Source organism: Eucyclogobius newberryi, unplaced genomic scaffold, assembly GCF_026437365.1.
Source record: "Eucyclogobius newberryi isolate DKJ021-1_F unplaced genomic scaffold, fEucNew1.0.hap1 SCAF_12, whole genome shotgun sequence".
Taxonomy (NCBI): Eukaryota; Metazoa; Chordata; class Actinopteri; order Gobiiformes; family Gobiidae; genus Eucyclogobius; species Eucyclogobius newberryi.
This window is the reverse complement of record NW_027315746.1, coordinates 16,464,275-16,472,346: the sequence shown is the minus strand read 5'-3', so window position 1 is coordinate 16,472,346 and position 8,072 is coordinate 16,464,275.

Below are 8,072 nucleotides of genomic sequence, written 5' to 3'. Positions count from 1 at the left end.
CTGGTCAGCACAGACAGACTAAACTCACTGGTCAGCACTCTGAAGATGAGAAAGATACTCATTAGAACATTGATATATTCTGCACATTTAACAGAGAAAAGCTGGAATATGTTATTGACAGATTTACATTTCGCTCTGTAACACAAAAGTTCCACTTTTCACATTAATTTTTAAAGCTAGAACCAAAAGTCATTTATTTATGCATAAGTTTAAACCTTAGAAGTTAGAACATAACTCACATGTTTGCTAAATCTCTACATATTCCATGGAAGTAAATCCATGACATTCCTATAGAAAACAAGCGTGTGCTTTGTTTAAACATAGCACACGTCATTATGAAAAATGTAATAAAACCTCAAATGTGGTCTCAGCCCCTGTAAGTACAGCACTGTCACTTTTAAACACCTTTACATTTATATATGTAAGATATGACCCATTATAGCAGGTTATATTTGAATTATTGGTTGTTTTTTATAGCATATAATACAAACATCACTTTATTTCCCTTCTTTCTCTAGTTTTCCTTGATCTGTGCATAACCTCTTGTCTAATAGAACATTTAGTAAGATAAATAATTAGTTATTTATTTGCAGAAGCACGAGCCATCACGACGTGTTATTGCATCTTTGTGTAGCTAAACTTTAGCTTACGTTAGCTCGTGTTAGCTCGTGTTAACTTGTGTTAACTGTGTAATCGTTGTTTTACACTTCATATGGAACGATGTGTGAAACGTGAGGAATGACATTCAAACACAACTTACGTGTATCGTGGTCTCGTCTGGTCACATTCTTCTGCTTGTGTTTAGTTTCCGTCACATGTTGTTGTTGTTGTTGTTGTTGTTGTTTTATGGCGGTTGGCATCCAAGTGTTGCATTACCGCCAGACTTTATTCCTCAGACTTTGTCGTAGTCCTCAGACTCTGTCGTAGTCCGTAAAAGTACTCCTTCCATTGCTTTGTTGTTGTTGTTGTTGTTGATGTTTTATGGCGGTTGGCATCCGAGTGTTGCATTACCGCCAGACTTTATTCCTCAGACGTTTCGTAGTCCTCAGACTCTGTCGCAGTCCGTAAAAGTACTCCTCCCATTGCTTTGGCGTTACAAAGCCCATGAGGTCATGATGTGTTTTTGTGACTAGAATAGTTGTTGTGTCAGAGACCAACCGGCTTTATTCCAGGGAGACTCTTCTTCACCTTCCTCGCCCTCTTTGACGTTCGGTGCTTTGGAAGTACAAAGCCCATGAGATCATGGGACGTCTTTGTTGTTTTACAAAGCCCATGAGGTCATGGGACGTCTTTGTCGTTTTATCCTTTAGAAGTCCTTCTTCCATCACTTTGGCGTTTCTAGGCCCATGAAGTCCAAGCGCGTTAGAACATCCTCTTGCTCCTCATCCTCGGCTCAGTCTCCAACACCCCCCACCTCTATAAACGTTTACCCAGCCCTGTGCTACATAAGTAAGCAACCACAGCCTGACACAAACCCTGTGACTGGATCGCCAGAACGTTCCGCAGATTGAACTCCCGCCCATTATTCCGAAACCACAAGGCCAACCCGGCCCTTTCCCTATCATAAGCCTCACAGCAAATCAGCACATGCTCGACAGTCTCTGGCACCCGACAGTGACCACACAGACCGGTCGGATGTTTGCCTATCCTACTCAGTGACCAATTGAGTCCAGTATGGCCAATCCTCATGCGGGCGAAGGCCCTTTCCTCCCACGCGTTCCTGCCCATAGACCCGCAAGGACCCACACTACCCTGTATGTGATAGAGATGCCGTCCAGTAACACAGTGGCTCCAAAATTCCTGCCAAAGGCCGACCACATGACTCTTGATAACGGGCTTGATTTCAGACTTGCCCAACTCAACCGCCACATCAATTGATGGCCGCCGAAGGGAACGTTTAGCCAGTGCATCAGCCATTTCGTTACCATCCACCCCCACATGCGCAGAGACCCAAATGAAGGAAACCCTCACATCCTTCCTGGACAGGGAGAGCATCAGACAGAAGATGCCATTCAACACATCCTGTCTGCAACCCGATTTCCCAGATTTAATGCTTTGCAATGCAGAAAGGCTGTCAGAGGCCACCACAATGCCGCAACACTGCAAAGCAGATTCCGCCCATTCCAACGCCAACCGTATCGCTATAAGTTCCGACGTGAAAACAGAAAGGCGATCTGTCAACCTCTTCTTGACCGCTAGCCCCAGGTCAGGCACAAAATAAGCGGCGCCAGTACGCCCACTCTCAGGATCCCTAGACCCGTCGGTATAAATAAACACATCACCTGAGTGCTTATCGATGAGCGCTTGAACGGCAAACTGCGGTGCCCTCCCAGCGACTCCTCTAAGCTTGCCATGCAAGCTAACATCAACAGGAGCCGGGACAAACTTCCACGGAGCTATAGCAGACAAAGCCACCGACGGGCTCACACGCAGATCACCAACCCCCGCAAGCCGCGCCTTCGCATTTCCTACCTGGCTGAAAACCATACCGCCAGCCTCACTCTGCCCCCCATCAACCCTGAGAAAGTCCCTCACCGGGTGAGAGCTCATATGACCTTGCACATTCACCCAGTAAGCCAACAGAAGTTCTAGCCTCCGGAGCCGTAACGGCAATTCCCCCAACTCAACCTGCAGCGCCGAGACAGGGGAGGTCCTAAAAGCCCTACAGCAGATGCGCAAGGCCTGGGCTTGCTCCACATCAAGCTTCTTTAAGTTAGTCTCAGCCGCAGACATGTAGGCTATACAGCCATAATCAATAGCCGCCCTCATGACGGCCCGATAGATACCCAGGAGCGACCTTCTGCTGGCCCCCCAGTCCTGGCCGGATAGACAACGAAGCAAGTTATTCACCCTTTTGCATTTACCACTGACCTCACCAATGTGCCGACGCCAACTAAGCCTCTCGTCAAAGGTGACCCCCAAGAACCTCACCTCCCTGACCTGTTCGAGCACCTGCCCATGCAGTCGAAGGGAGACGTCCCTATGCCCATTGAAGAAACAGATCACTTGAGACTTCCGTACGGACAGTTTAAACCCCCACTTCAGGGTCCACTGCTCCACCTGCTGTATCGCCCTTTGCAGATTCCTCCCTCTCACCCATAGAGCGCCATCGTCAGCATAAAGGCTCCTCCCAACAGACCCATCCACGTCGTCAAAGATGTCCTTAATCATAACATTGAACTGCGGGATCCCATTCTCCACCCCATAGACCCCAGAGTAAGCAGCGCCCACTCTGGTTTGGATACGCCGGCCAGACAGAAAGCTCCGGACCCAGTTAAACAGTTTACCCTTCACACCACACTTCCGCAGCTTAATGAGGAGCCCATCCTTCCAAACCATATCGTACGCCTTCTCCACATCAAAGAGCACCGCAATAACCTTTTCTTTCTGAGCCCTGGCCAGCTGGATATCAGATTCCAAACACAACACGGAATCCATGGTGTTCCTGCCCCTACGGAAACCACTCTGGTGCGCGGGAAGCAAACCCTGACTCTCCAAGAAGTAATCCAACCGCTCGGTAACCATGCGCTCCATCGTTTTCCCGAGCTGCGACGTCAAGGCAATCGGCCTATAACTTGAAGGGTCAGACGCTGGCCTACCCGGCTTCAGAACCGGCACCACCGTAGACTGTTTCCACGCAGATGGAACACAACCTGAATCCATTGCTTTGGTGTTACAAAGCCCATGAGGTCATGATATGTCTTTGTGACTAGAATAGTTGTTGTTGTTTCAGAGACCAACCGCCCTGCGGGCTAGGTAACAAAAGGATGCCCCGAGCTAGACGAAGTCTTTTACGGACTACGACAGAGTCTGAGGACTACACTTGGATGCCAACTGCCATAAAAAACAACAACGACAACAGTTTGGATATTACGGCAACATAGAGGAACGCCTCGGTCCGTATGACGGGGAAGAAGAGGAAGCGTGACCTGGTCGGTGACGATATGAACAGCGGGGAGGACTCCCCTGGAGCCACTGATCCTGTGCAGCGTAGGTCGTCTTCTTGCTCGTCTATGGAGGGCTCTCTCAGTGAGGAGCAGGGCGGGGGGGTTGCAGATGTCGGGGATGTGAGTTCAGAGTGTAAGGTGTTCATAAAGCTCGCGCAGGATAATGCGTCCTTTAAGGGGTGGGATCTGATGGCGTTGACAAGGAGCCTGACTGTAGCTGTGGGAGTGGTCAAGCATGCGAGTGTCCTTAGGGATGGCTCGCTGCTGGTTGTGTGCAAGGACGTGGCTCAGCAAAGGAAGGCGATTGAAGCTAAGTGTCTGGGGGGGAAGGACATTCTTGTGTCTGATGCTGTAAGAGGCACGGTCAGGGGAGTTATAGTAGGCGTCCCTACGACGACATCTGTGGATGACATAAAGGAGAATTTGACTGGAGCTAAGGTGGTGGATGCTAGGCGGTTGAAGATGACCCGGGATGGGGTAAGGTGTGACAGCCTGTCGATAATGATTAGATTTGAAGGTGGGATCCTGCCTCGTGTGGTGTGCGTTGGGTACATGCGCTATGGCGTACGCCCATATGTTCTGCCGCCCCTGCGTTGCTTCAAGTGCCAGCGCTTTGGGCATATTGCAGCGGTCTGTAGAGGGAAGCAGAAGTGTGGTAAATGTGCAGGAGACCACGAGTATGGGAAGTGTGACGACGGAGCAAAACTCAAGTGCTGTAACTGTGGGGGAGAGCATAGCTCTGCCTACGGGGGATGCGTGTTCAGCAAGAGGGCTGCTGAGGTGCAAAAAGTTAGAGCCTCTCAAGGCATATCCTACGCGGATGCGGTCAAGAAGGTGTCTGGTAGTCAGGTGACGGTGGATGCAGTGGGGGCTGCCAGTGCTGCTGGTGTCCTAGGCAACAGGGGAGGGGGCAGCGTTGCCCGCAGCCAGGGGGAGGTCCCCACTGGGATGCCTGTGAGTGTGGCTTCCACGGGCAGAGGCCCTGTGGGTGCGGAGGATGTACTGGTTGTGAAGAGGAAAGATTTCTTCCTCTTTATAGTGGAAGTGATTAACTGTACTGGGCAAACCAAGAAGAGATCCGAAAAGACTAAGATCATCGCTAAGGCTGCAGGGAAGTACTTTGGAGCTGGGGGCCCCGAGTGGACGGAGATAGAGGATGCGCTGCGGGAGGGCGCCCTGCCCCATTCTGGCAGTGGGAGTGGGGGGGCTCCCGATGCGCCGTCAGGTTCCGGGGGCTCATAATGGCGGTGGTTGTCTTGCAATGGAATGCGCGTAGTCTTCGTGCTAATGGCCAGGAATTTAAGCATTTTGTCTCTACCTTGTTGAACAAGCCTCACGTTATGTGCGTGCAGGAGACTTGGTTACGACCTAGGTGGGGTTTTGGGATACAAGGGTATGTGTGTGTTAGGAATGATAGGGAGCAGGGTAGAGGCGGAGGTGTGGCTGTGTTTGTCCGAGATGACCTAAATTACGTTGTTGTCAGTGTGTGTAAAGCGCCGGAGGCCCTGGCGGTGAGGGTCTGGCTGGGTGGTGAAGCTGTTACTGTGGTTAACCTTTATAATCCGTGTGGTGAGTTAACGTTAGAGTCCTTACATAGTATCGGTAAGGATGTTCGGGGAAAGGCCGTGTGGTGTGGGGATTTTAATGCGCATAGCGCTTTGTGGGGCGGTAGTGGTACCGATAGGTATGGGCAGGTGGTAGAGGGTTTTATCAATCAAAGGGAGTTGGTTTGTCTGAATGATGGGGGTGGGACCCGCTATGATATGGGGACCGGTGCGGAAAGTGCAATAGAGGTGGGGGGTGTTGGAGACTGAGCCGAGGATGAGGAGCAAGAGGATGTTCTAACGCGCTTGGACTTCATGGGCCTAGAAACGCCAAAGTGATGGAAGAAGGACTTCTAAAGGATAAAACGACAAAGACGTCCCATGACCTCATGGGCTTTGTAAAACAACAAAGACGTCCCATGATCTCATGGGCTTTGTACTTCCAAAGCACCGAACGTCAAAGAGGGCGAGGAAGGTGAAGAAGAGTCTCCCTGGAATAAAGCCGGTTGGTCTCTGACACAACAACTATTCTAGTCACAAAAACACATCATGACCTCATGGGCTTTGTAACGCCAAAGCAATGGGAGGAGTACTTTTACGGACTGCGACAGAGTCTGAGGACTACGAAACGTCTGAGGAATAAAGTCTGGCGGTAATGCAACACTCGGATGCCAACCGCCATAAAACAACAACAACAACAACAACCGGCTTTATTCCAGGGAGACTCTTCTTCATCTTCCTCTCCTTCTTTGACGTTCGGTGCTTCCACCGTACAGCTTTATTCTTTAGGCTTCATTCTATAGGCTTTAATATGTCCACTGATGTCGCTGCTTGGTAACCGTGCGTCTACGAGACTGGGCGAGGACAGGAGACCACCCCCACCCCCATCTCGTCACTCTGATCACTCTGACTCCCCACAAGCAGACCCCCATCACTCCGACTCCCATTTAGCGCCTTTAGCCTGTTTTCTATATCTGCCCAATCAAGCTCCTTTGTTCCAAGGAATCTCCCTGCAGCTTTAGCAATGATCCTGATCCTTTCAGTTCTGCTTTGAGTCTGAGCAGCACAGTTTACAACATCCACCATAAAGAGTACAAAATCCTCTCTATCCACAACTAGGGTATTCTCATTAATTCTGGAACCTGCACACTTGGGACCTCCACTCTTGAAACCTTCACACTTCTTGGGAGCCACGCTGGCCTTTCTCATTTCGCCCTGGCTGGGAGCAGCGCTGGCTCCCCTCTCTGTATTTACTCTAAACTCGTTACTTGAAACTTTCTTGACTGCATCTGCATAGGATATACCTTGAGAGACCTTTAATTTCTGCACCTCAGCAGCTCTTTTGCTAAACCTGCATCCCCCGAAGGCAGAGCGATGTTCTTCCCCACAGTTACAGCACTTCAGTTTTGCACCCACGTCACACTTCCCATACTCGTGGTCTCCTGCACATTTACCACATCTTTGCTTCCCTCTACAGACCGCTGCAATATGCCCAAAGCACTGGCACTTAAAGCAACGCAGGGGCGGCGGAACATATGGCCTGACGCTATAGCACATGTACCCAATGAACACCTTACTAGGCAGGCACCTCCCTTCAAGTGTTACCATTACCGACAAGCTGTCACATCTTACCCCAAACCGGGTCACCTTCAAACGCCTAGCGTCCACCACCGTAACTCCAGTCAAATTCTCCTTAACTTCATCCACAGACGTCGCCGTAGGGACACCTACGATAACTCCTCTGACCGTGTTTCTTTGAGCATCAGACACAAGAATGTCCTTTCCACCCAGACGTTTAGCTCCAATCGCCTTCCGTTGCTGAGCCGCGTCCTTGCACACGACCAGCAGCGAGCCATCTCTAAGGACACTCGCACTCTTGATCACTCCCACAGCTACAGTTAGGCTCTTTGACAATGCCACTGAATTCCACTCCTTAAAGGATGCACTATCCTGTGCAAGCTTTATGATCACCTTACAGTCTCTGCTCTCACCCCGGATATCAATAGCTTCAGCCTCATCCTGCTGCTCATTCCCAGAACCCTCGGACGAGCTAAGGGACTTTTTACGTTTCCGGGCACGTGCAGGCAGAAAAGGCTGCTCCTCCACGCCGTCCAGAACGTCTTCCATCCCCGATCCACTCTCCTCCGCCATCTCCCGTCTCTCCAGACCGGGTGTTCTCCCGAGGCTCGTTCATGAGGGTGACGTGCGCGCTCGGTGCGCGTACACCGTTCACCGGAAGGTTAAAAATGTATTTTTTAAGTATTTTAGAAACAGTTGAAGAGTGAAATTCCTTCTATTTTATTTTTAGACTAAAAACAATTTAGCATGTTTGGTAATTTTAGAGGCCGAACTCCTGAAATGGTCCGACCAAAAGGCTGCATTCTGCGAAGTGGCCACTACTCAATTTGGAGCCAGAGGCAGAGGGGGCGTGGCCTATCCAGATATGATAATAGATCCATGGTGCCACCCCCAGCAGGACACTGTCCGCTCTGGAGAGCAGCTTCAGTGAGATCCACCCTCGATGTGTGAAGGAAAGGTTCCGTAGGTCTTTCCTTCCTGCTGCTGTAAGACTTTATAACAA